Here is a 26,463-nt window from a genome sequence, read left to right on the forward strand (position 1 = left end):
TTGAATAAGTTTTGTTTTATGCAGCTCTTATCTGGGAAGCACACTCTACCTCTGTGCAGCAGAAGCCTTTATTATGTTCCTTACGTGTTCCTCACCCTGTATCTCACCAGCTGGCTTCCTCTGGTGTCTACTCCAATTCCTCTCACCTACAAGGTGAGCAACTACCCCTTTTTTGGCCTGGCAAACCACTTAGCAACTTTTCAAATTGGGAAGTAGTGCAAGCAGTAGTCCTTATCCCACTGCGTAAGGAGTCCAACCCTCTCCTGTATTCACACAGGACATGTTTCCCTAAGATGTTTGGTAGCTGTAGATGGCTGGCAAGTTTCAGATTTATTGCATATTACTTAAAACCTGTCTTGACACAATGAAGCTCCCAACAGGAGTGCCGGAAATGAAGTATATGTAGAGGACTGAAGGGGCATACATGTGCAATGAGCCACAGCTGCTTTCTGGGAAACAGTGCACAGGCAGGGGAACCAAGGCATGCTCAGGAGTGGTCTGGGCTTCCAGCTGGTGAAGAACATGAAGTCACTACATCCACAAGAAGCAGAGTTACAGCAGTTATCAACTGCTTCAAGGAGATCCAATCTTGCTCTTCTGAGCTGGCCAATGCTCTTCAACAGCTGCACGCAAGGACTGAAACACTAGCCTTCAAAAAGGCGTATTTCATAAGGAGATGAAGTCTGTCCAGATACAAATGACAAACAGACACATTACTCCTCTTTACCCACTAGCTAGCGTGGGAATAAAGCTCACACACAGGAAAACTGCCTCTGTAGCAATGTCCTGCAGCTGTCAAAAAGCTGACACGTGAACAAGTCAAGCACAGGGAGAAGTGCTACTGGAACCCTGGCCAGCCAAGCACTTTCAGAGTCTCAGCATGGCAGCACAGAAGTATTACAGTAATATGTATGCTTTGACCCAGCAATACTGTCTTAAGACCCAGTCTTGTGTGGGAAACGTTGATGAATTACCTCTGCTAGACACTGAAATCACTCAGAATAACTGAGATTAGATTAGCTAGTAGGTTTGAAAAAATACTATGAATAATATGTATGCAGCCACACATGTTTTTACTCAATTACATGACAGTAGAATGTGTATTACTTCAAGCATCAAGGCTATACCAAATCAGATAAGCAATCCCACCTAAAATCAGAAACAGCAACATGCTTCCCACAAGAGTAGAATAACTTTGTACTAAGCCACAGTGGAATAAACTGACCAAAACCCCACCAGTCCCCACCAGCTTCAAAATCAATGCCTTAAAGAGCAAGAATTCACATTCTTAAGGGTTTGTTTAAATCTGTTACTATACCTGTTTATTATTTAAAATCTATTATTATAGCCATATTATTTGTATATGATGATGCATCTCTTATTCAGATCCTGTCTTAGTCTGTATGGTTCATAGAATCATAGAATAGTTAGGGTTGGAAAGGACCTTAAGATCATCAAGTTCCAACTCCTCTGCCATGGGCAGGGACACCTCACACTAAACCATGTCACCCAAGGCTCTGTCCAACCTGGCCTTGAACACTGCCAGGGATGAAGCACTCACAACTTCCTTGGGCAACCCATTCCAGTGCCTCACCACCCTCACAGTAAAGAACTTCTTCCTTGTACCTAGCCTAAACTTCCCCTGTTTAATTTTGAACCTGAATTGGTTAGGCCAGTTTGAAATTTGGCCTATTTATATTTGAGAGCCAAGAAGGATTAATATTAATGCAATTTACTACTTTTCTGCTATTCACTAAATTGCACTCACCTATGTTTTATTCTCTGCAAACTAAACACATCACATTTTACTTCATACAGATTCAATCCTTCCTACAGAGACAGGCTATGATTTTATTTTTGAGTAGATCAGAAAGCAGGTCTGCAGTAGGTGTGCAGACATGCAGGTCTTCTCTACCACTGCCTCTTCTCAGCAAGGAATAAAAAAGGAAGAGCAGAGGATCAAGGCATGAGCTCTGTGGGCCTCCTCCTAGAGGAGGTTTGATAGATCTGGGTGTGAATGAGCTTCTGAAGGACCTGGGAAGGAGTGCTGCAGTGAGAGAACAAGAGAGGAGACAAATAGGTAAGGGAAAACCAACATTTGGAGAAAAGCCAGCTTGATGGTGGTAAAAGCTGTTGGCAGGAACAACCTAAAGCCCTACCAGTTTTAAACAATCACTTGTTACACTGCTTCTTCCACCCCCTCCTTCCTGTAAAGTCACATCACATGAGCTCATGTCCAGGAACTGCCTGACATGCTGCCTACACACCGCAATTCCTGTGGATCTGATGATATTCACCAAACTAGTAGTGCGTCACGGCAGCTCCTGCTGTACCACACCTCAGTGGCACTGAATGTCATGCCAGAATTTGCTCTTCCAGGTGCTCATGGTGGACACTGCCCTGTGAGTTGAAGAACTAAGAAGATATGACAAGGGAAATGGTAAACTCAAGATTACATATACCACGGGACAGTCTCTCTGGTGACTGGGACTAAAGAATTTACTTTTTAAATCCCTATTTCAGAGTCACACCTCTAAATTCTGCTCAGAATCTGAGATCAGCCCTTGCAGCTTAGCAAGTGAAGAAGTCAAAGGCTCTGCCGACAAAGAAGCCACCAGAACCTTTGTCTTTTGAAGTTTCTAGGGGCCTTCAGAAGGTGTAAATCGTACTATAAGCAACCTAGGATGGACCTGCAGGAGAGAAGCTTAAGGATGTGAATAGAGTGTTATCCTTGAGCACAGAGATGAAGGGAGAAGGGCAATGACTACTGCAATGGGATAAAAGATAAGTATTTTCTAAGGTGGAGAGGTGAACTCTGCAGAGCCTGGTAGTCTATGGGAACAGGCTAGCAAGCAGAAGAGCAGAAATTTCAGGAAAATACCTGACAAGGAATGAGAAAAAAACTGAAGAGGAAAACAAAGCATATTAGGGGATGAGAAGACAAAATATTATTCTGAGTACTGTCAATGACTCTCACCTGCAGTGGGTAGCAGCGAGACTATGGGCAGCAAATGTTGAAGAGGGCTTGTACAAAAATGAAGAAAGGGAGAACCCATTTATAATGCAGGAAAGGTCAGACTGGGACCAGACTTCCGGCAGGGTAAGAACAATACTGTGCGGTGAGCCAGGGTGGACTTGGTGGAGAACAAGAAAAGCAGAGGAATAAATAGCAAGTAAAAAAACAGAGAGAACAAAACACCTGTCAATGGAGGAAAAGAAGGAGATCTAACGTAATATAACGAAAGCAAATGAGTTGTTGTAAGTGATGCAACAACAACAACAACAAAAGGCAATGAATTGTGAGATTTGAGCCACTACATACACAGTACAACTTCAGACAGGTCCATACTGCATGATTTTCAATTACAGGAGTTGTGCTGGTTTGTATGGTCATCTAAATGTTTAGAAGTCTATTTTTAATATTCCTTTAAAGAGTTTTCATGGTAAGCAAGTTTATTGTGTTGTGGTTTCTCGAGTCCCTTTGTAAACCCTTGAGTTTAGGTCATATAAGTGCTCCTGCCGTTCCTGCAGCTGAAAGTCTGATTTTAATGAGAGATTGCGCATTTTGGTTAGCAACTCAATCATTACGTTCTCAAGCCTCTTTAAAATTCCTAGAAGTATACAGTCTAGGACAAGCGATTTAGTGCTCATTAGTTTAGCAGGGAGAGAGACCAGAAACACTGCTTCACAGAGACTTTACCGTTCTGAAGTTGGTTTCTAAGTGTACAGCTTGAAAGCAAAAAGGAGGTCATATTTACAAACCCACAGCATGGAGGAGAGCTAAGACTTGAACTAGATAGTCTATCAACCTCCTTCCTTTGTAAAGATGAAACAAATATGCCTTAGCTTTCCAAAAATACTTGCTGCTACTGTGACCAGAAGCATGAAGAAGAATAATCCCTCCAGCTAGTTACAGCTTCCATAGTATTCTACGTCTTGATCAGTCAGGTTCTTTTAAATGATTAGTAAGGCTGTAATTAAGGAAACTGGAGGAAGAAAGATAAAGAGGAATAAGGCCTTTATTCAAGGTATCTCTGAGAAGGGGCAGAGACTATAAGACAACCAAAGATGAGGGTCCTGGCTGACAAGTTGAATACAAGCCAGCATTGCGCCCTTGTGGCAAAGATGGCCAACAGCATCCTGGGCTGCTTTAGGCAGAGAGCTGCCAGCAGAGCGAGGGAGGGGATCCTTTCCCTTGGCTCAGTACTGGGGAGGCACTGCTGGAGGGCTGGCTCCAAGGCTGGGCTCCCCACTACAAGAGAGACATGAACATACTGGAGTGAGTCCAACGACCTAAGATGATTAAAGGATTGGAGCATCTGCCATATGAGGGAAGACTGAGAGCTGGGATTGTTTAGCTTTGAGCAGCAGAGACTCGGGGTTGTTATCAATGTGCATAAATATCTGATGGGGGTGGTCAAGAAGGCAGAGAGGTGCCCAGCGTACAGGGCAATAGGAAAAATGCGACATACAAGAAAATCCATTTAAAATAACTAACCCAACTTTTACTGCAAGAATTGTCAAAGCGGTTGCCCAGAGAGGTTGTGGAGTCTCCATCTTCGGAGATACTCAAACCCAATTGAACACGACCCAGAGCAACCTGTCCCAGGTGACCCAGCTTTGAGCAGGGGGGTTGGACTAGACCGTCTCCAGAGGTCCCTGCCCACCCCACCTAGCCAGCGATTCTGTGATCCTTTTCCCCACAAAGCAAGGAACACTAAAGTTGCAAAAGCTCAATTCTTAATTCAGGTTGAATCTTAGAACAAGGGTCTGCTAAAGCTCCATTTCATACAAATGCTGTAAGTCTTGCTGACCTCAATCAGCCTAATCAAGTGATAAGATTACAAAACAGAAAAAGGACATTTAACTTGATTAATACTAGTAGCTATTCCACTGACCTAATGCTTGGCCAGACGGAGCTTGTGAAAACTGGATTAATGTGTACGACTACAGGATTTCGTTCTCTGGAAATCACAGCTTAAATTTGCCACTCAACAAAACTGTAAACTGGAGCTTTAATGTCATCCCGTTGTTAATGGGCATATCTACCTGGCATAAAATACAGAGGGATAATTTGGCAAATCTACTCTGCTCTCGTGAGACCTCACCTGGAGTTCTGTGTCCAGTTCTGGTGTCCTCAACATAAAAAGGACATGGAACAGTTGGAACAAGTCCAAAGGAGGGCCACAAGGATGATCAGGGGACTGGAGCACCTCCTATATGCAGATAGGCTGAAAAAGTTGGGGCTGTTCAGCCTGGAGAAGAGAAGGCTGCGTGGAGACCTCATAGCAGCCTTCCAGTATCTGAAGGGGGGGCTATAGGAATGTTAGGGAGGGACTCTTCGTTAGGGACTGTAGTGATAGGACAAGGGGTTATGAGTTCAAACTTAAACAGGGGAGGTTCAGGTTAGATATAAGGAAGAAGTTCTTTACTGTTAGGGTGGTGAGGCAATGGAATGGGTTGCCCAAGGAAGTCATGAATGCTCCATCCCTGGCAGTGTTCAAGGCCAGGCTGGATGGAGTCTTGGGTGACATGGTTTAGCATGAGGTGTCTGGGACCATGGCAGGGGGGTTGGATCTTGATGATCTTAAGGTCCTTTCCAACCCAAACGATTCTATGATTCTATGATTCTATATGTTTAAGTGTAAATCCCTGGACTCTGAACTGAGGGCGCCCTCCAAATTCAGTGCCTCCCGCAGAATAGACATAAAGAAAGCAATGAACTACTGCTTTCAGTTGATGCTGAAGAAGAGAAATCAATTAACCAAAATGGGAAAGTGTGAGTCAATATTTGCAGTTTAGTCAAAGGTTTCCTAAGTATGCAAATGCCCAATGTCTGCCCACACCATTTAACACCTTCAAAGTTTAAGTGATAAATAAATTAACACAAGAGCTCTGTGACACAACAGGGAACTGTGCTGGGGGAGTCAGAACTATCATACAGCCAGCAGTGCTGCTGCAGGCAAGGGCAAAAGGACAGTGATAGAGCAGAGATTAAAAGAACAAGAAAATCCAGCTCATCCAGAAAGTGTGCACATTATGGCATTGCTGCAAAATGTTGTGCTGTAAAGGCAATAGACAGTAAAAGAGACAACTACATCTCCCTAATGTTTCCTTGGGTTTTTTTATTTTAAAGCTACTTCTCAGCACAAACCTCTGACAAACTACAAAAACTGTGCAACTTAAGAACTGCTATAAACTTACACAACTAACAAGTACTAATAGGGAAGCTGCTTCACCGTCAATTCCTCTATAAGCTGTAGCTCCCAATAAACCTTATGAAACATGTAGCAGAGAGGTCTGAAGCTTGTAAATGATGCAGCTCAGACATATGATCATGTTTCATAATTTGTACTCATGAGCTATGTTTGCCAGCAGGACATTTCCTGAATCCATATACACCATGAGAGCAATAGGACTTAGGTTTATCTGATCTGAGGTTTCATTTCTACATCGAGCCAACTGATCTGACAAAAGATATTAAGCAAGAGACTGGAGAAAAGAAGTAATAGCTCTTGGGTTACGCTGGCAGCTAGATGGCAGGTTTTATTCTCCAGAAGTACTATCAAAGCCTGAATCCAAAAAGGTTTTTGAGGCCAGAGCCTCCCAGGTATTAAACTGCCTGTGGACATTCAAAAAGTGGGTTGCTGACTTAGCATGTTACAATCCCAGGCAGAATCCTGATGAGGCCAGGGTTCCTGACAACACGAACACCACGTTCCAGTGATTTAGCAAAGGCCATCAAACCCATGAACCACTGCTACTACTGTAATTCATAGGGCACAGAACTGCCCCTTATCCAGAGATTTGCCCCTTCTGTACCCAACAGCCACCCTAGAGCAAGCCCTGTTATCTTCTTCTGGAAGCACCTTAGTTTGCTTAGCCCTTACTTCATTATCTTTCTCTATCTGAATGAAGGAAGAAATAAAGCTGAAGCTAATCCTTTGCCTGCTTGTGAAGTAGGCACCAAGCCTGTTACATTTATTCCTAAGCCATCTGTAACTTTCTCAGTCTGTTTTCAACAGTCCTGCAACAACACTGACTCAGAAATCATTCTGAGATAAGCTTTATCAGAACAGTTCAACCATTACCCTGCTACACCATTTGAAGGGACAGGCAGCATGAAGGATGCCTTTCCATCTCAACATTAAATTTTGTGCTTTAGTAACTTCCAGTGATTGAGGACAACATTTCCAAAATACGATACTCAGAGTTCAGTTTTCTAAGTCAATTTAACTAAAATAAGTCTAAAAAACTTTGATCTGGATTTCAGAGGTACTGAATGCATTCAACTCTTACAGCCCTGTAGCATATATAGCTAAAAAAACCAATAAATCAGACTTTAAGGTACATAAAACTTGGCTAAAGGCTAAACTTTGGAAACGCTGGTTTAAAGTTAGATTTGAAACCAATCACGAAAGAAACCATTGTCAGCTTGTTAAAATATTTCTATGCATTTTTTCCTAGCACATTAATTCCACAACAGTTTGCTGTGCACATCATGCACAGAGCAATGCCTCCTCGAGTACATTCTTCTCTTTCTTTTTAAAATAAATTTAAAAACTAACATTAATATTAAATTGCAGTGGGGGATCTATGGCCACAAATGCCTCCTTTTTGAAACATAATCCAGAATGGATGTGCTTTTAATAAGTGCCTTAGACATTACGGAAATGTCACCAGAAGTACTAATGGACTATTAAATGTCTACTACAAAATATACTGACTGCTTCCACATCGCTCTGCTAATGCTTATTTTCGTACATAATTCCTACTGCCTGCAAGTGTGTGACACACACATTTTGAATGTTGTTCTGGTACCCCAGCTGGCTTCCTTCCTTCTATAGCTGCTTTTTACAGCACCTGCAGGAGATAAACTCCTTCAGAAAGAAACGAAAAGGAATCTATACTTTTCTGTGGCACAGGTCCCAGCAGGCGAAGCTCTTATGATGGTAATTGCATTATTCTAGTTTTCCCTTCAGTCTTCCAGATACCAAGCTACAGACATAACGACTGGACTTTGGCTTTTTTATTACACCCTTACTGTGAACAAACCAAGATAGTAAATTCAGTTGCATCAATTACTCAAGACGGTACAAACAAGCACTGCAGAAAACACTGACAAACCAGATTCTCATTATTAATCTTTTCATTTTCTGCCTAGTTACAAACTAGAGGACTAAACCACTATGCTTAACCAACACGGGTGAGAGGAAAGCTCCTTCTCTTTGCCAGTTGTCTGAAAATTGAAAGACAAAGTAAGAGCTTCTCTTCCCTCCTCATCAACATAATTCAGAGCACCTGTAAATTAAAACTGTAAAAAGAAATAGCAAAAAACAGCAAAGGAGTCAACATTCAGAAATTTCTCATGGGGCTTATCCTAAATACTTATAGCCTCTATTACATTAGCACCATGGTCACTTTACAATGATTTCCATTATTTTTATGCATTTCCGTTATTTGTTACTAAAATGCGCGTTTCCTCTACTGCAATGCCCAGAGCTGCCTTCAGCATGGTCACAATGAGTTAGCCAGACTTCACCTCCCTCAAATTAATGAACACACCTGAGAAATACAACATAAAAAACAATGGATACTGTACCCTACCTCGAGGTTAGAGACCTTACTGACACATTGTGCAAAGACCTCAACCTACTGCCAAAACAAGCTTGGTAAGCACATACAGCACCGTGCCACGCTGAGGTGGGAGCTTGGTCCCAACAGCAGTAGAGCCATGTCAGAGAGAAAAAAGCTACCCATGAGGCATCTGAGCTGAGCCTCATCCTTCCAAAGGCAGGTTCATCTCCACCATTTCATGCCTAGCATATGCACTACATAACATGCTGTTCAAACTTACCACTTTCAAACTCGCAGGGTAGTTTGTGGAAACATCTGGCAAAAAAAGAGTATGCAATTCAAATCGAGTTTCTTTTCCTTCTGCCAGACAGATGAGCTCTCTTCTGCCTCATCTTGTTTTTCTCTCTACTCCCAGGTACCCACATACAAGGATTAAATAATTCTGACTATTTTACAGGAAAGTATCAACTAATAATTTATCTTTGTAATTAAATCCACCATAGGCTTGCAAACAGCTTGCATGAGCTGTCAAACTGTTCCTAGATTTGCTTGGAAAGACAGAAAGATTTTTCCTTTAACTCAGCAAACAGTTCAGTGGTTGGCAGTAACTGTCTGCAGAGTCTCGCAGAGGCCAATAAGCCGGAATTTAATAGAGTGGAAAGCAGAAAGTCAGACAAAAGAGGCAGATCTTGTCACTGAAAGCATGACAAATGAGGAGGATGAACTTAACAGCAGTTTTACAAGAGACTAAAAGGAGCAACAGAAGTGTAAACAAGGGGAGAAAGAAGCACATTACTGTAATAATACTAAAAGAGAAAGTCCCAGCTCAGGGCTCAGCTATGTGAAGAGGAGGCAGCTTGATGTTTTTTGTAGATCAGGTTTAGAGCAGAATCCCATGGGTTATGCCTCTACATGGATATGCTATTTGGGTTACATTTAGCAATCGGATCTTGTTATTTAGCAACACAGATGCAGGACTTGCTGATTCATATAAGCCAACCCAGAACACAAAGTGTTTGGGTTCGCTTTTCCTGTTAAAGTCTTTGTTATTTACTGCCTGCAAGATTGCACTGAAGTTCCAGCCAAAACTCATTTCTGCCGCTTCCAGTGTACATTCCAAACACAAAAAACATGGCACCACATCAGATGTTAAAGGAAGATCATTATCATCCAGCTGCCAAACAGTTCCTACAGGTTCACAGGCAGACAGTAACAGAAATCATGAACAGTGGTTCACCAGAACGAGCTGACAAATGTTTTCATACTTGTAGTATCACATTATAGTATCACAGCACAGCGGGAGGCATGGTGGCCTACAGCACAAATAGAAGACTTTATCCTGTAGAAAAGGAAGGAAAAGGATAGATAAAGCAGTGGTTCATAACCTCAGAGCTGCCCAAAGAGGAGAGCATGCATAACTGCAGAACAAGCAGAAAGACTCAGCACAGAAAGGGCAGAATAATCTTTTGCCAGCAGAATAATCCAGTAGCCACCAGGAATGTTACTCACAACGCTAATCACAGCAGAGCCTGGCCACCAAAACGGAGGTTCTATTGTGTTATGCAGCATAAAACCACTGACCAGCCCATGCAAAAAAGTCTGTCATTCATTTAGACAGATAAGGGAAAGGCAACACAAATCTAAGCAGCAGAGAGGACTACACAATGGCAGTAGTTACTTTAGCTCTGGAATTTGAGAAACATGCTTAGGTCAGAATGACAGGACACAGCATGAAGAAAATGAGGCAATGCTACAAGGATAATTTTAATGAAATACTGTAATTTAAGAAAACCTGGAAAGTTCTAATGCAACTGCAGGCAATAAAGCAGGGAAGGTCTTAGAGTACAAATGCAAATGTTTGGTGATTTGGCAAATTTAGGGAAGTTCAGACTGAAAAGCTGAAAAGAATCCCACAGACCAACCACCTTCAGGATTTGTTTGAATTTCTTGTATCTCTTTAGCTGTTGCAGCTCTCTAAACTTGCCTAAACCCAAAGTGACCTTTTTCAAATAAAAAAATAAGGAAAAAAAAAAAAACCAACCAACCCCAAACTGAAAAATTTGTGAGCACATACAAACATATTCTAAAACATGCTGTCTGGAACAAACAGTTTTCAGAACAGGGCACCAAATAGTCTCTATAGTAAACCACAAGCAATTAAGTCCCCTGGGAAACAAATAAGCTCATTTCGTTTCAGCACAGTAAACGTGGCTGTCATGCTTCAGGAGTGATGTGAACTTTGGGGTCTTTTTTGAGTGACCCTTACTGGAAGCCCACCAGTTTGTACCTGCCAGAAGGAATTGAGAGAGCTTCCAGGACCTGGGAGGGAAAGCTTTGCACTGATCCCCTACAAATCACCAAAGTACTCCCTCCCAAACCCTCGTTCTCTATTAAAATGCCCCAGAGAGCTAGAAGAACCCTCTGGTCTACCAGCACATGTTATATGCTGCCTCCAAGTCTGCCCATCCCATCCCATTCCTCCTTGTTTCCTAAAATTAAAGAATTTGTGAAGTAAGAATCTGTCAAACCTGATACATACTCAAGTTTTTAGACACAAAGGTAGAAATATACAATGTACACACAGAATAAACTCTAGTCTATGCCTTGTAACATCCTTTCTTTTTATCACCCCTCTTCTAAGATGCCTGTTTTCAAATGTAAATGTAAAAGCTACCTGTGCACCATTCAGTTACTTCACTTTCTGATAAACCTAGTCCTGCTATTTTCAACTTCTAGGCAGTTCCAATGACTTTCAACTTTTTTAGGCCGTCTTATATCAGTTTTGACCTAAGGTTTGAGTAGGCACATGATATCTATTCGACAGTGGGACTGAGTGCGCCCTCAGCAAGTTTGCTGATGACACCAAGCTGTGTGGTTCAGTTGATACGCTGGAGGGAAGGAATGCCATCCAGAGGGACCTGGACACGCTTGTGAGGTGGGCTGATGCGAACCTCATGAAGTTTAACCATGACAAGTGCAAGGTCCTACACCTGGGTCGGAGCAATCCCAGGCACAGCTACAGGCTGGGCAGAGAAGAGATTCAGAGCAGCCCTGCAGAGAAGGACTTGGGGGTGCTGGTCCATGAGAAAATGAACATGAGCCAGCTGCAGTGTGCGCTTGCAGCCCAGAAAGCCAGCCGTATCCTGGGCTGCATCAAAAGAAGCGTGACCAGCAGGTCGAAGGAGGTGATCCTGCCCCTTTATTCTGCTCTTGTGAGACCTCACCTGGAGCACTGTGTGCAGTTCTGGTGTCCTCAACATAAAAAGGACATGGAACTGCTGGAACAAGTCCAGAAGAGGGCCACAAGGATGGTCAGGGGACTGGAGCACCTCCCATATGAAGATCGTCTGAGAAAGTTGAGGCTGTTCAGCCTGGAGAAGAGAAGGCTGCGTGGAGACATAATAGCAGCCTTCCAGTATCTGAAGGGGGCCTATAGGGATGCTGGGGATGGACTCTTCATTAGGTAATGATAGGACAAAGGGTAATGGGTTAAAACTTCAATAGGGGAAGTTTAGATTGGATATAAGGAGAAAATTCTTTCCTGTTAGGGTGGTGAGGCACTGGAATAGGTTGCCCAAGGAGGTTGTGAATGCTCCATCCCTGGCAGTGTTCAAAGCCAGGTTGGACAAGGCCTTGGGTGATATGGTTTAGGGCGAGGTGTCCCTGCCCATGGCAGGGGGGCTGGAACTGAATGTTCTTAAGGTCCTTTCCAACCCTAACTATTCTATGATTCTCTGATCTAGAACCAGCTGTTTCAAAACAAGTTAGCTGAAAATCCAAAACTTCCCCCAAAAAGTTGAGAGACCTGTCTCAGGTTCTTATCTGTAACATTACTGTGCTTTGGGAAGTCTACAGACAGCTAAGCTCGGCTAGGAAGCAGTACAACTAGGATGTATGCACACTAAACATGCTTCCTGACACAGGATTTATGAAGTGCCGTAGAAGACTTAAGAACACTGTGAATACCAAAGGTTACTATTTTATTTATAAGTAAATAGGAATATAGTCCAAGCAGGGTAAAGAAGGGCCATGTCCTACACAATCTGTGTGCTTCATCCACATGGAAAGGCAAATGGAGACAAGAAGAATGCTTTGAGGACAAACAGGGGAGAGAGAGGGAGGGAAGCAATTCTCTTGCATGAGAAAGAAACAAGCTCTGTTTGGCACGGAGCAAACCCTGGAAGGTTGGGACAGGGAACAAGCATTTTCCTCCCTAGGACTGCTGTGAAAAGCAGCATTATGGAGTCAGACTACTGTAGAGTTGGCACTTGACTTCCACAGTCAAGACAAGCCTCCCAAATCTGCTAGCAGCTGATGAAATAATCGATGACAGGTATATTCACAAGTTTGCTTTTGGTTGAATTCATGCTTTTTGGGTTTGTATCTATTTGCAAGCTGCTGTTCAAGAACTTAAACTGTGATTTGGTGGAGAAATCATGCTGGGTTTTGCTTGGTTGGCTGGTTTGTTTTTTTCGATATTGCTTAGTGGTCTGACAAGCAGAAAGGTACATTGTAATCTACAAAAAAAAAAAGTAATCCAACATGAAAGTATGTATCAGACAAACCCTCTCAACACCTGCAAAGCAGGACAAGTTTGGAAACTCCACTCCTGTGCTTCTCTTTAGATGGGCTTACAAGCCAGGTCTTAGGTATTAGGAAGAAACTTAGCAGTGGCTGAGATTCAGTGCCATGATAAAAAAACACTTGCAGAAGCGAGAAAGTCCCACAATTCTAGAAAAACCTTAAGTGCCCTGGTACTTAACACTGATTTTCCCCTTATTTTTTTTACTCCTCAACAGCTGCAGAGAAGTCATTGTGAACAAGCTGTTGAGGGCTCATCCCAGGCCAGATTTCTTGGATGCTATGGGGTCCTCTCCCCTACCAAGGCAGAAAGGCTCATCAGTGATGGCTGCTTCACTCTCTTCAGATACAGGCAACTCAGATCAGTATTAAATTAAGAACTGCAGGCAGCAATGCCTTGTACACTTCTAGAGGGGCCAGACAACTTTGTTAAATACATTTAGACCTAGTAATAAACGATTTTGTCTGTGGGAACCTGTTCTTCCATTTCCTCTCATGCTTCTCACCTCTCTTCTTTTATCAGAGTTCTTGCATCTTCAGAGAGCACAATTTCTTTAGATCAGCTAAAGACAGGATTATCTCAACTGCCCTCCTAGTATCACTTTATTTGAATTACTTGATCTTCTGTTTATCATAAAGCAGCGTTCAAATATTTTGAGATCTTAACTGAATGAAGACAGCTCTGTCAGTTAAAATATTTACAGCAGCCTCACTAATTGAGACTGATTTCAGCTTCCTGTATCTCATTATTGTAAGACGGGCAACTGCTGCAAAAGGAAATAAATAGGAGATGAATGAAAACAAACACATAAAAACAAAAACAACTGCTTAGAGCGACATTAATCATTAAAAAAAAATAAAAAAATCTGTCAAAACCATCCCTCTGACTGGTATCTGTCAAAACATCTCAGCAGTTCATCATCTCACAGCCAGTCGTCAGATGGAAACAGAATGTGCAACAGCTAGCACTGCAAATCTCACACAGCTCTGAATTTCTAAGTGAATTAGTCTGTATCTTGGAACACTTCAGGCATGACTTGTTTCACAGGATTTCTCTCCTCTTCCTCCTGATGGCCTGGAACCATCACTGTTCCTCCTCCTCTGAGGGTACAATGTCTGGCAGCTAATGATGCAGGATGAAGCGTTGCTTCCCCTCTGTTTTCTGTCCAACAACCCACAGGAGATGGCAGAACACTGGAAATCAAGTCCTATTAATACAAAGAGAAAAAAAACCCAACAACCCAAACACCCAAACTATTATCATTATTTCCTCTCATTTCCTGTCTGGACAAGGTTTAGGAGTCCCCCAGCTATAGCAAATCCTAGTAACGCAGTACTGAAGAATGAAGAATCTGCTTTGCAGAGAAGAGCCAGAGGAGATTAACACTTCACATGCACAACCCCCATGAGCGGCAGGTGCCAGACCTGGGAGGAGTGAAGCAGTTACTCCTTTCCTCGTCCAAAATACGATGCAACTGCAAAAATACCTTCCTTACTGAACACAGGTGGAAAATTTTGCTGGCTTGACAGGAGAGATCTGCTGCCAGGACACCATGGCAGAGCAAAGCCGACTACATCTTTACAGATGTGTCTACTCAGCCAACTTTCTTTACCCTTGTCAAATGAGGAAACCCCTATGTGAAATGAGCAGTCACAGAGCAGAAGTAAACAAGCCTAGTGTTTATAAACTGTTCAGTATCCTGTTGTTCCAGAAATAGTTATTATTACTCAGGAGATCTGATCTGTCCAAAGAAGAAATGCCTTGTACATGTGCTGACTAAAATCCCCAACAAGGGCAAAAACCAGAAAATCTGTGGGTTTCCTATTTTAGTTTTCTTTGCTTAAACCAGGATGTGTAAGCATACTTCAAGTTACAGACATCTTTTCTTAACATTTCAAGAGCAGCAGGAATAAGTCCAGCGATGACAGGCTGCGTGCTAGCCTGCTGAATCAAGGCCTTGGGAGCAGCATCGTGCTCTGCAGATGCCTAAACTTCATAGACACTGTTTATGAAACAAATCAAAAGCAAAAAGAGCCAGCCACCACTGGCTCTAAGGAGTTGCCTGTTTTGCCACAGGTTACATTAAGGCTGCTTGAAGCTGTATACTGTAGCTTTAAATACATACCCATCAGGTTACACATTTACAAACAAGTTCTTAAAAGTATAAACAAAACTTGCAGAACAGATATATGCTGTGTTACTTATCCCTAATTCACTGCCTGGTGAAGCATGCGGTGTGGCTTTGAACATCCCTGAGACCATTCCAAAGTTGGTGTTTTCTCACCAACTGGAGCTGGAGATTCTCTTGCCACAACAGCTGCTGTCCTATGGACTTGCTCATGCTGCAGGTTTGGGGCCAGCAGTGCTCATCTCAGACCCCAGTGATGGTTGCAGGGACAGGAAAAGCCATTGTACCCAAACAGGTTTCACTTGCTTGTCATTTTTAGGTGACTTAGCCCTATTCCAACCTTTCCTGAAGCAGACATGGAAACTGCTCTCATTTGGACTAGCTCATCCATTGGCCACTCTTTGCTCTCAGTGTAAACTTCTGTAATAAAAAGGAAGATGAAAGATTCTAGGCCAGAAATGAACATTTCTGGTACAGCAGAGATTCCATAAGAGAGGCAGGCCCAAAGTAAAAGCAGATGTTCATACATCTTTTTATTTAGAAGGGCAATAGGTAAAGCACTGTGGATTTGTGCACTGCATATTTATATATTCTTCTGGTTTCAGGCTCTCTGGGACACCACAGAAGGTCACAGATATTTTAATCTGTTTCATTCCTAGACAAATGAAATCATTTCTCAGGAATCTCTTCATCACACTGACATCACTTTCAGCAGTGCAATTCTATGTCTGTTCCTAGGTGTAAACATGAACCTAGGCTGGTACAGCTGATAAACAGGTTAGAAACATGCTAAAATTGGTGTGACACAAATAGCTATTTAGAAAGAGGAAACCATGTAAACCTCAAGTCTTTTTTTATCATTTTTTTCCAAGAACAGGACAAGATGTGTTGTTTGAAACATACACAATTCTGAAGTTCACAGCGGTTGTTTAAGCTTAAGTTTAACTTAAGTTTAAGTGAGAACAAATCAGCATGGCAGACGCAATGATTTTCAGGAAAATCTCAATGAAAATGTCTCATAAGAAAGCTGGCCACAATTTTCCTGGTTTGCAAGCTGGACAGTGAGGTAAGCTACAGATCTGACTTACATACCAAAAGTTGCTGTGCAAGTAAATCAATGACTCAAAATGCTTCAGAAGAAAAAAAAGACGTGATCATTCTTAAAGGTATGAGAGATTACACAAAAATTAAACAATTCTTTTTGTTTGAATTGAATGCATCCATTTTCAGAATCTAGTAAAATAGAAGCAGAATTAAAAACCACAGTGAGTAATACTAGCGAAATATGCCATTCTATTGCAGGCAGCCTTTCTGCAATATGTGGCAGCGCTCTTGCCTTGGTTTCCTACGTGACAAGTGATCTGAGTTGCACTGAACCAGTGAGCGAGAGACCTTGGGAAACTACAGCAACCTCATCAAGCTATTCTGATCCCTGGCATTATTACAACAGTTACAGCATTGCTTTCTGTAGTATTTAGCAGTTAATTTATTTTACTTTGCTACACAGTTAGCTCAGAATTATAGCAAAAACTACCAAGAATTGCCAATGGAGCTTATGCTACTTAACACTGCAGCAGAATACAGTATTATCTGAACAACATTCTCAAAAGACTTTTCACGTGGCTACAGAGGGAATCTGTAATCCTTCCAGTTTTTACCTTCATTTGCCTAATGTAGTGTTGGAGGGTTCCCCAGACTTTTTCTTATTTGGCCTAAATAATCTTACATAAATTTCAAACTTGCTGATGTACGTTGGCTCAGTGACATCATCTGCATGCACTAACACTCCTGAAACGTTTCAGTAATAGAACAAAGTGTGACAGTGACAGAGGAGCAGGGAAAGGTAGAAGAAAGAAATCATAGAATAGTTACGGTTGGAAAAGACCTTAAGATCATCTAGTTCCAACCCCCCTGCCATGGGCAGAGACATGAGTTTTCCCAACCCCATCCATCTACTTGGTTTATGCAAGATTATTTTAAATCCAAATCAGTTTACTGATACAGTTTATGGAATTAAAAAATCATTACAGAATCATAGAATAGTTAGGGTTGCAAAGAACCTTAAGATCATCTAGTTCCAACCCCCCTTGCCAGGGACAGGGACACCTCACCAAGGCTTTGTCCAACCTGGCCTTGAACACTGCCAGGGATGGAGCATTCACAACCTCCTTGGGCAACCCACTCCAGTGCCTCACCACCTTGACAGGATAGAATTTCTTCCTTATATCCAATCTAAACTTCCCCTGTTTAAGTTTTAACCAACTACCCCTTGTCCTGTCACTACAGTCCCTAATGAAGAGTCCCTCCCCAGCATCCCTATAGGCCCCCTTCAGATACTGGAAGGCTGCTATGAGGTCTCCACGCAGCCTTCTCTTCTCCAGGCTGAACAGCCCCAACTTTCTCAGCCTATCTTCATATGGGAGGTGCTCCAGTCCCCTGAACATCCTCATGGCCCTCCTCTGGACTTGTTCCAACAGATCCATGTCCTTTTTATGTTGAAGACACCAGAACTGCACACAATACTCCAAGTGAGGTCTCACGAGAGCAGAATAAAGGGGCAGGATCACCTCCTTTGACCTGCTGGTCACGCTCCTTTGATGCAGCCCAGGATACGGTTGGCTTTCTGGGCTGCAAGCGCACACTGCAGCTGGCTCATGTTCATTTTCTCATGGACCAGCACCCCCAAGTCCTTCTCCGCAGGGCTGCTCTGAATCTCTTCTCTGCCCAGCCTGTAGCTGTACCTGGAATTGCTCCGACCCAGGTGCAGGACCTTGCACTTGGCATGGTTAAACTTCATGAGGTTGGCATCAGCCCACCTCACAAGCATGTCAAGGTCCCTCTGGATGGCATTCCTTCCCTCCAGCGGATCAACTGAACCACACAGCTTGGTGTCATCGGCAAACTTGCTGAGGGCGCACTCAATCCCACTGTCCATGTCAGCAGCGAAGATCTTAAACAAGACCGGTCCCAACACTGATCCCTGAGGGACACCACTCGTTACTGGTCTCCAGCTGGACATTGTGGCCATGTAGACAGTTCTTTATCCAGCAAGTGGTCCATCTATCAAATTGATGTCTCTCCAATTTAGAGACAAGGATGTCGTGTGGGACAGTGTTGAACGCAGGTAGATGACATCAGCTGCTCTACCGCTGTCCATCAGTTCTGTAGCCCCATCACAGAAGGCCACCAAATTGGTCAGGCAGGATTTCCCCTTGGTGAAGCCATGCTGGCTGTCACCAAGCACCCTGTTGTTTTTCATGTGCCTTAGCATGCCTTCCAGGAGAACCTGCTCCCAGATTTTGCCAGGCACAGAGGTGAGACTGACTGGTCTGTAATTCCCCGGGTCATCCATTTTCCCCTTCTTGAAAATGGGGGTTATATTTCCCTTTTTCCAGTCATTGGGAACTTCACCTGACTGCCATGATTTTTCAAATATGATGGCCAGTGGCTTAGCAACTTCATTTGCCAGCTCCTTCAGCAAGTATGGTAATTTATTTGTACATTTGAAAAGCTGCCTCTTTTTGTTGGTAAAAAATCATGATTTAGAAATAACTGCAGTATTCTGGAAAACAAACAGAAAAGCAAGATCAACCCCCCTGCCCTGTACTCTAGCATGCAGAGTACTCATACTGAAGTGACAGTACATATGCTCTGCATCTTTTTTGAAGCCAGAAAAGCACACGCTCAGTAAGGTCCATGTGCCTGTAATTCCAGCTTTCATCTAACAGTCTCATTTAGTTCAGAAGTCACGAAAAGGAATCTGAAGACAAACTTTTCAGCCACAAAGCCTGCACATCACATGCATTCACATACTTTTTCAACTCTTGAGAGATGTTGAGCGTGAAAGATTTCAGCTCCAAAAATAGCTCTGATGTAGAATGTCGTGATCAGCACATGGAAACTGCACGTACTACTTCACACTTTTTTTTTTCCCCAAAGGTTAAAAAGTCAATATCAAACAGGGAGAATAACCTCCATGAATTGAAGGTCAAACCAGATCCCTACCTCCTGAGCAACAGCTCCCCATACCTCTGTCCTGGTGCCCAGACTGGTTTACAGAGTTTTTACAGTCCCATCAACGTAGCTCTTCATTTCCAAGCTTCCCAAGCTGCACTGTGGTCCTGCCCCTCTACTCTGCTCTCATGAGACCTCACCTGGAGTACTGTGTGCAGTTCTGGTGTCCTCAACATAAAAAGGACATGGAACTGTTGGAACAAGTCCAGAGGAGGCCACGAGAATGATCAGGGGGCTGGAGCACCTCCTGTATGAAGACAGGCTGAGAAAGTTGGGACTGTTCAGCCTGGAGAAGAGAAGGCTGCGTGGAGACCTCATAGCAGCCTTCCAGTATCTGAAGAGGGCCTATAGGGATACTGGGGAGGGACTCTTCATTAGGGACTGTAGTGATAGGACAAGGGGTAATGGGTTAAAACTTAAACAGGAGAAGCTTAAATTGGATATATGGAAGAAATCCTTTCCTGTTAGGGTGGTGAGGCACTGGAATGGGTTGCCCAAGGAGGTTCTGAATGCTCCATCCCTGGCAGTGTTCAAGGCCAGGTTGGACGAAGCCTTGGTGAGTTGTCCTTTCCCATGGCAGGGGGGTTGGAACTAGATGATCTTAAGGTTCTTTCCAACCCTAACTATTCTATGATTCTATAATGATTTGGTAATTCCATAAATTGTATCAGTAACCTGATTTGGATTAAAACTAATCTTGCACAAACCCCCAAGTAGATGGATGGGGGTGGGAAAACTCATGTTTGGATATAAGGATTATTTTACTTACCCAGTTTATTGCACTCTCTACAGGCATTTGTGCTAGCTCAGGCAACAGAGTAGCACAAGTGGCAACATGAACTCCTGAAACAAACAGTGCCATGTAGAAAAGGGGATAGAGATGTGGAACCTGAGCCTTTTTTGAAACTGCTCTTATGCCACATCTACTTCAGCCTGACTGCAATGGCAGGCAGATCTCACAGAAGGGAGAAACTGAAGTTTGTTTCGAAGTACGAGCTGCCGCTGGTTGATTGGTGCTATAGATTTAAGAGCTAGCAGTCAACTTCTGTGTACAGTTTCATCTGCTCACCTCTCAAATTATGCTCGTGATCACTTCTCTCTAGAGAAGAAAAAATGAACACAGGGAATCTGTTATAGAAAAGATTAGTTATTAAACCACACTTTAAACGGAGCCTTCGTTACCACCACTTTGGTACCAAAGGTTTGCAATACTTGGGACATGAGTTATCAAATATTGCCTCTTAATTCCAGCTTCCTCCTGCAGACAAAGCAAGTGGAACGGATCGAAGCAGTCTGGGTGCTGTGAAGGCCAATCCAATTGCCCCAGTTATAGATAGCAACAATAGCTCAGACAACAATCCTAGTCTGAACATTAAAATCAAATGTCTCCTAACAGACTGTGCTGTATGTTCACTCAAGTACAGCCAGCTGTGACAAAATATTTTCTGAGATAACATACTTTTCACCTTTAGGCATACGTGTGAGAGATTTAAGCCTTTCAAAAGAAACAATAAAGACAAAAACAACAAAACAAACATAGGAATTATACATGTTATATACTCCAACACAATTCTGTCACTCAAATTCAGTGTTTATGTACATATATAAACATATATATACATTTATATATATTTAAAAACCATTCTCTTTGTAAGTGCCTCGGAATTGTATATAATATCCTGACACACTTAACTGCAGAGGTGAAAAAGTGAGAAAATCTTTGCTCCAGAACCAACATATAAGGGAGAAAAAAGGCACTACTACTAAAAATCACAAGGAAAGAAGGGCAGAGCACTGCAAAACAGTCCCTTTGCCAGCAGTGACAATGCTGGCTGCATGGGAAGACGTATTACTGGAAAAGACATGGAGCTCTGGACAGGGAGGTGCTGCCCAGACACCAGAAGCGATTTCAGGAGCGTGCATGTTTTGCCTCATGTTTGTTTAGCCTGGGTTTTACAAAACACAGGAGGTAAACGTGAGCAGCGACATGCTCTGATGCCCCTGGCATGAGCCAGGCACTGAACAGCTTGGAGAAATGGGAAACACTGATTGCTTAACTGACCAGCGCACCATCGATTCCTCTTTCATCCCTCCTTCCCTTTCCTTTGAGTCCTGAACTCCTTTAGCCAGAGTTAACAAAGGAACTGAGAGCAGCTAATGGTGTTGAGCACTGACCAGGAGTCAGTACACCTGCATCAACTTGTCCCTGCAAATTCAAAACTCAGTAATGCAACAACAAATATTTCCTTAGTCTGCTGTGGGGACAGGCAGCACGAGCAAGATACAGGATCTGAGGGGAGTTGTGATAAGGACTTCAGGGCAGCACTCCAGCACCTCCAAACACCCTTTTGGGCACTGGCATGTACAAATTGCCTTACAGAGCTGTGATTACAGCAGTTACTGGGACATCAAATGTAACTTCGAGCCTTGAAACTATCTCTGCCATTATCATAAACTATTCTTGAATGCACAAGCATAGAACAGGAGAGTTAAAGAAGGGACAGGGATTTGAGCACTCCCTGTTCATAGAACAGGAGCAGTCTCATTCTGAAGGAAAGCAGAAAGTCTTTCTCACAGCAGCAGCTGGGACCCAGGGACCCTGAGTTTCCTGGGAGCCTTGAGAAGTGTCCACTCTTTCATTGGACACAAGCTACTTTCACAGTTCAAATTAACAAAATAAGCCACTTCAGTGTACTTCAAAATGAGATGTACATTACACATGTAATTAGAAGATGACATCCCCCCTACTATCAGTTATTAATTCAGTGTATATATACAATGTTATAGATCTTAAAGAGATAATACCTACTGCACCTGAAGACACTGCAAAATACGCAGCAGATGAATCACGCTACAACCAGGGAATAGTTCTGAATTCCCATAGCAATCCTCAGTGGCAAACTAATTACCCAGCCTATTTCTTCAGTGAGCTCCCACAGACCACACGAAGCTCCCATCCTTCAGCTTCCTCCGCTTTCCTTAAATAGTTAATCACAAAGGAAGCAGCCGTCACCTGTGCTGAAAGTCTCTAAGCTCATGCCCTGTCACTTCAGTGCAAGCCCATACTGGGTATGGCAGTGATTCACAGGCACTGAGACAGCCAAACATTAATAAAGTCAGTTCTAAGCAGAGGGTTAAAAATTCTCTTTTAAAAATATTTTTTCCTGAATATCTAAGTAACAAAGTAGGAAAGTGTGGAATGGAAAGATGCTCTTGTGTGCTTATTATAAGAGGCACAGCTTCCTGGAAAGCATTAGGGAAACAAATAGGGAAGTATTTCGGATGAGGGGACCTTTTTTAAATTATCCTGGCTCCTACTAAAGCCCTTTCTAAAGCTCCAGTTCCACCTGAAGCCCCTATCCCCCATTTACATGTAAGAATGTGGAAGGGTTTTTTCCCTGAAGTATAAGAGCTGCATAAACTATACTTGCAAGACAGCAATGGCAAAAAATAATGTGCCAAGCTCAAGTATCAGGGAGACAGAAGTCTACCCTGTACAGACTAGGGAAAGGCCTTCTGGAGCTGTTCCAGCTATGCCCAACTGGCTTGTAGAAGTGAAGAGACGCACAGGAGTCCATGACCTACACTATCAAGGGAGAACTAAACATCAGGGAAAAAAACCCACAGAAGAATTACTTGAGAGAAAGGCACTGAAATTTCTACGGCTGCCACAAATCTGTGTCATGCATCCTCTGCTGATATCAAAGCTTAACAAATACTTCTTTTACAAATAAATGATTCAGCATGAAAATATAAACCCAGAAGAGTTTACGGAAGAGCTGCTTTTCCTCAAGGTGGAGAGCAGGCTGCAGTACTGAAAAATAAGATAAAAGGGAAAAAATAGACTGTGAAAAAAATGCCAATTACTAATTGATAGAAAGTTTGCACTAGAATAATCAAACAAACCAAACTGATTTTGTTTCTGAACTGACTTAAAGAAGTTTGAGATTCATATAAGACTATTTCTTAGCCCCAACTGACCAGACAGGGATGTCTACAATCATTTCCTTGGTGCTGAAAATAGTCTTATGTATGTGAATCACAAATGTTAAATTCACTGTTTTGGTCACACCACGTACAGATCTGTTGCATTCTGAACTTTCTCTTTCCCCCTTATTCTGAAATCCTTTCAGATACTCTTCACATCTTTCTTTAATGCTTCTTTGCCATGCTCTTTTACCAAACAGATACTCCCAAGTCTGCAGACTGCAGACATTCTCTCTCTATTTACTGCCTCCTCCCTCCAATTTCTGCTATTAGCTGCCAACTTACAAGAGCTTGCGGTTGGAAAATTGTCAGTAGCTGAACTGTCCCAAGCTGGCATGTCAGCCACAAACTGTGGGCAGAGGTCTCCCTTCTCATTTGATAAAGAATAGGGCATAGAAAGAACTGTACACAGGCAGCATCATTTCCAAAGCAAGGCCAGACACACAGGAGACTGCAGTGTTACCACTGCAAACACAAGTTAGTGCCTTCTACAAAAAGGTCAAGGCATTAGCTCCAGACTTATAGGTGACCTCAGATCAACTAAAAATAGTCCAATTCATTGAACATAGTAGTCCAATTCACTGACCTACTGATGCCATTTCACGCTTGTAGTTTTCTTTGTATCAGTCCAAAACTAGTAACCATACTTGAGGCACTTTGATTCATTATCTACTGCTGGGAGAGTTGGAAGGGGCAGAACTGTATTGCCCTGGAAAGTGAAAAATTAGGTAACTCCTTCATTTATAGTGAGCAGCAGATGCAAGCCCAGCCAGGCAGCTCCTACAGTGAGATGTAGTACTTAGATCATGCATCCATGCCTCTCGGGGGGGAGCCACCACCATGATTCAGATTACAACATGCTTTTCTGAAGCTATGCCAATTCAACTTTAAGGCATAATAGTTAAAAAACTCAGAAACAAACAAATCAAACCACAGGCATGGGGACAACGGATTAGACAAAATGTCCATTTTGTCCAGTACCTGATGTCTGTGTCCATTGGCCAATATTTCAGTAAGAAGTCTAAGAAATGGGGAATATTTAATGCTACGCTCTGCCCTCAACATCTGTTTAGGTTCCAGCCTCCTGTAACTCTGAGATTTCCATGCCTGTGTCTAAATATTTACAATCGATAGAACCTGACTGTATTTTTTTTTCTTTTTTTTTTAATCTTTTGCCCATTCTGGTACTCATTCTTGGAAAAATGTAACTGGAAGTAGCATGAAATAGCACTCCTCTTTATTTTAAACCTGGTGCACAATATTTACATTTAAGACTTCCAAATCTTGTACTGAGAGAAGCAATCACTTAAACGTCCTCTCCATGCCATTCACTTCTGCTTGCTCTACCTCAGACTGGAAAGCCCATGTCTATTCAGTCTTTCTGAGCATGGAAATAGCTCCATGGTTTTGTTCAGTCTTTATTACCACTATATATACCTAATTCTTCTAGATCTGTTTCTGAATTACTTGAAGAGAATTAGATGTGCTATTGATGATAGAGGCATGGGAATTTACAGTGTCATAATATATTCTTGGGGGTGAGGGGAGTGGGGTTTGTATTTATCCCCCAATATATCCACAGTCTTTTAGCCATCACTGATCAGTAAGTCACAGAACCTTCCACAGCAATTCCAAGATCTCTTTCTCCATTTTCAAGGCATAACTAAGTCCACCAATACGCTGCCAGATTAAGCTTCTCAACAAACACTGCCTTACATCTATGAGAACTGAATCTGGCCTGCTATTCTGTAGCCCCATTACTTAGCACTGTGAGATCCCTCTGACATTCCTCACAGCCAGCTTTTGATCGTGTGACCAGGAAAAATGTGTCAGTTCTTTATTATTCATCCTCCATCCCAGACAGTTTATGAGCACTTGGAAAAGCAGAGATCCCAGCACACATTCTTTGCAGGACTCCAAGAGTAATGTCCCTGTACTGTCCAGTCTTCTTATTTTTTTCCAAACAGTTTCCAGTCTTTACCTAGTCATTACCTAACCACTACAGGATTAAACCAGTTTAATTTCCCAGAAGTCTATGAAACACTAAGAACTTGGTTGGCTTTTTTAGTTATTTGGTTTAGGTTTTTAAAAAGAAATCCAGGCATAGTGTATTAGCTCAATCACCTTTATCAAATGCTCATCCAGGCATTCAAACAGCATGAGCAGATTTACAGGGTAGGGCTTCCTGCTGCAGAAGACAACTTGACTCCTTTCTATCATTGCCTTTATTCCTGTGAATGGACACTAATCCTATTCTTTTTTTTCAAGTTTCTACTGAGGTGCCTAATACAGAAACCAGGCTCGCTACTAGTCTACAGTTTCCCCAGACACTCCATGGGCCCCTCTTGAAAAGCCTGACACGTTTACTGCTTTTCATGCTTCCATTCTAAGGCCAAATTAAGCAATGATTATACACAACCGTGTGTAACTCGGCAACTTCACCACCGAGTTCTTCACAAAGTGAGAACTTTTCCTAGCAATTCATTGTGCCTATTTGTTCCAAAACATCAACCTTCTGTCAGCTTCCCCTAGAGCTTGCCCCCAGAAACGAAGGCTCCATGTGGGAACTGTTCTGAAGTGAACATCAATGCAAATAACTTCTCTGCTATGGCTTTACCTTTGCTTAGCCCACATGTAATATTATGACCATCTATCAGCCCATTGGGATCTCTGGCAGGCCTTCTGCTTTTGACAGTTGGACACAAAGCTTTAATTTTTTTAAATGTCTTTATAAAGTTGTTCCTCAACATTTTTTTTGGCCTACCTCATTATGGTTTATATTTAACTTGCCAAAGTTAATGCTCTTTCCTATTCCCCTCATTTGGATACAACTCCTGCTTCAGAAAGATGACTTATTTCTAGGAGCATTGTTTACTTTACTGTTTCAGCCAGTCCTTGTTCATTTTTGTGGCTTTCTTCAATCTCCTATTCCCCTCCCTTCTTGGACTTTCACCATCAAAATCGGCCATAGTATTCTAGAAGTCTTAAGTTGTGGGGTTTGGGGGGGCTGAGGTTTTTAATTTTAAGTCAGTACTCTACACAGAATTTCCCAGCTTGCGTGCGCACATGTGAAGCTGAAACAGCGTTTCACTACAGTATTTTGTTGAGATTACAAGAAGCTTTCCCTGTGTCTGTTTCCAAGACAATTTTCTATCATAAAGATATAATCTGCATT

At 42.5% G+C, this 26,463-nt stretch overlaps 1 protein-coding gene across 6 annotated transcripts in view; it reads right to left on the reverse strand.

The window, feature by feature from the left end:
• The window catches only part of ST3GAL3 (ST3 beta-galactoside alpha-2,3-sialyltransferase 3), a 205,250-nt gene that overhangs the window by 93,832 nt on the left and 84,955 nt on the right, over positions 1–26,463 (reverse strand). Inside the window, exon 2 of one of the 6 annotated variants that reach the window (XM_061345035.1) lies at positions 8,858–9,916. The exons of the other annotated variants lie outside the window; for them this stretch is intronic. The gene's annotated coding sequence lies outside the window, so the exon portion shown is untranslated. The remainder of the gene's footprint in view (positions 1–8,857; positions 9,917–26,463) is intronic. 6 annotated transcript variants of the gene reach the window in all.

The sequence above is a fragment of the Neopsephotus bourkii genome, unplaced genomic scaffold (genome assembly GCF_033783945.1).
Source record: "Neopsephotus bourkii isolate Nb327-2 ecotype Australia unplaced genomic scaffold, CSIRO-AGI_Nbou_v1 NB_234, whole genome shotgun sequence".
In the NCBI taxonomy this organism is placed as follows: Eukaryota; Metazoa; Chordata; class Aves; order Psittaciformes; family Psittacidae; genus Neopsephotus; species Neopsephotus bourkii.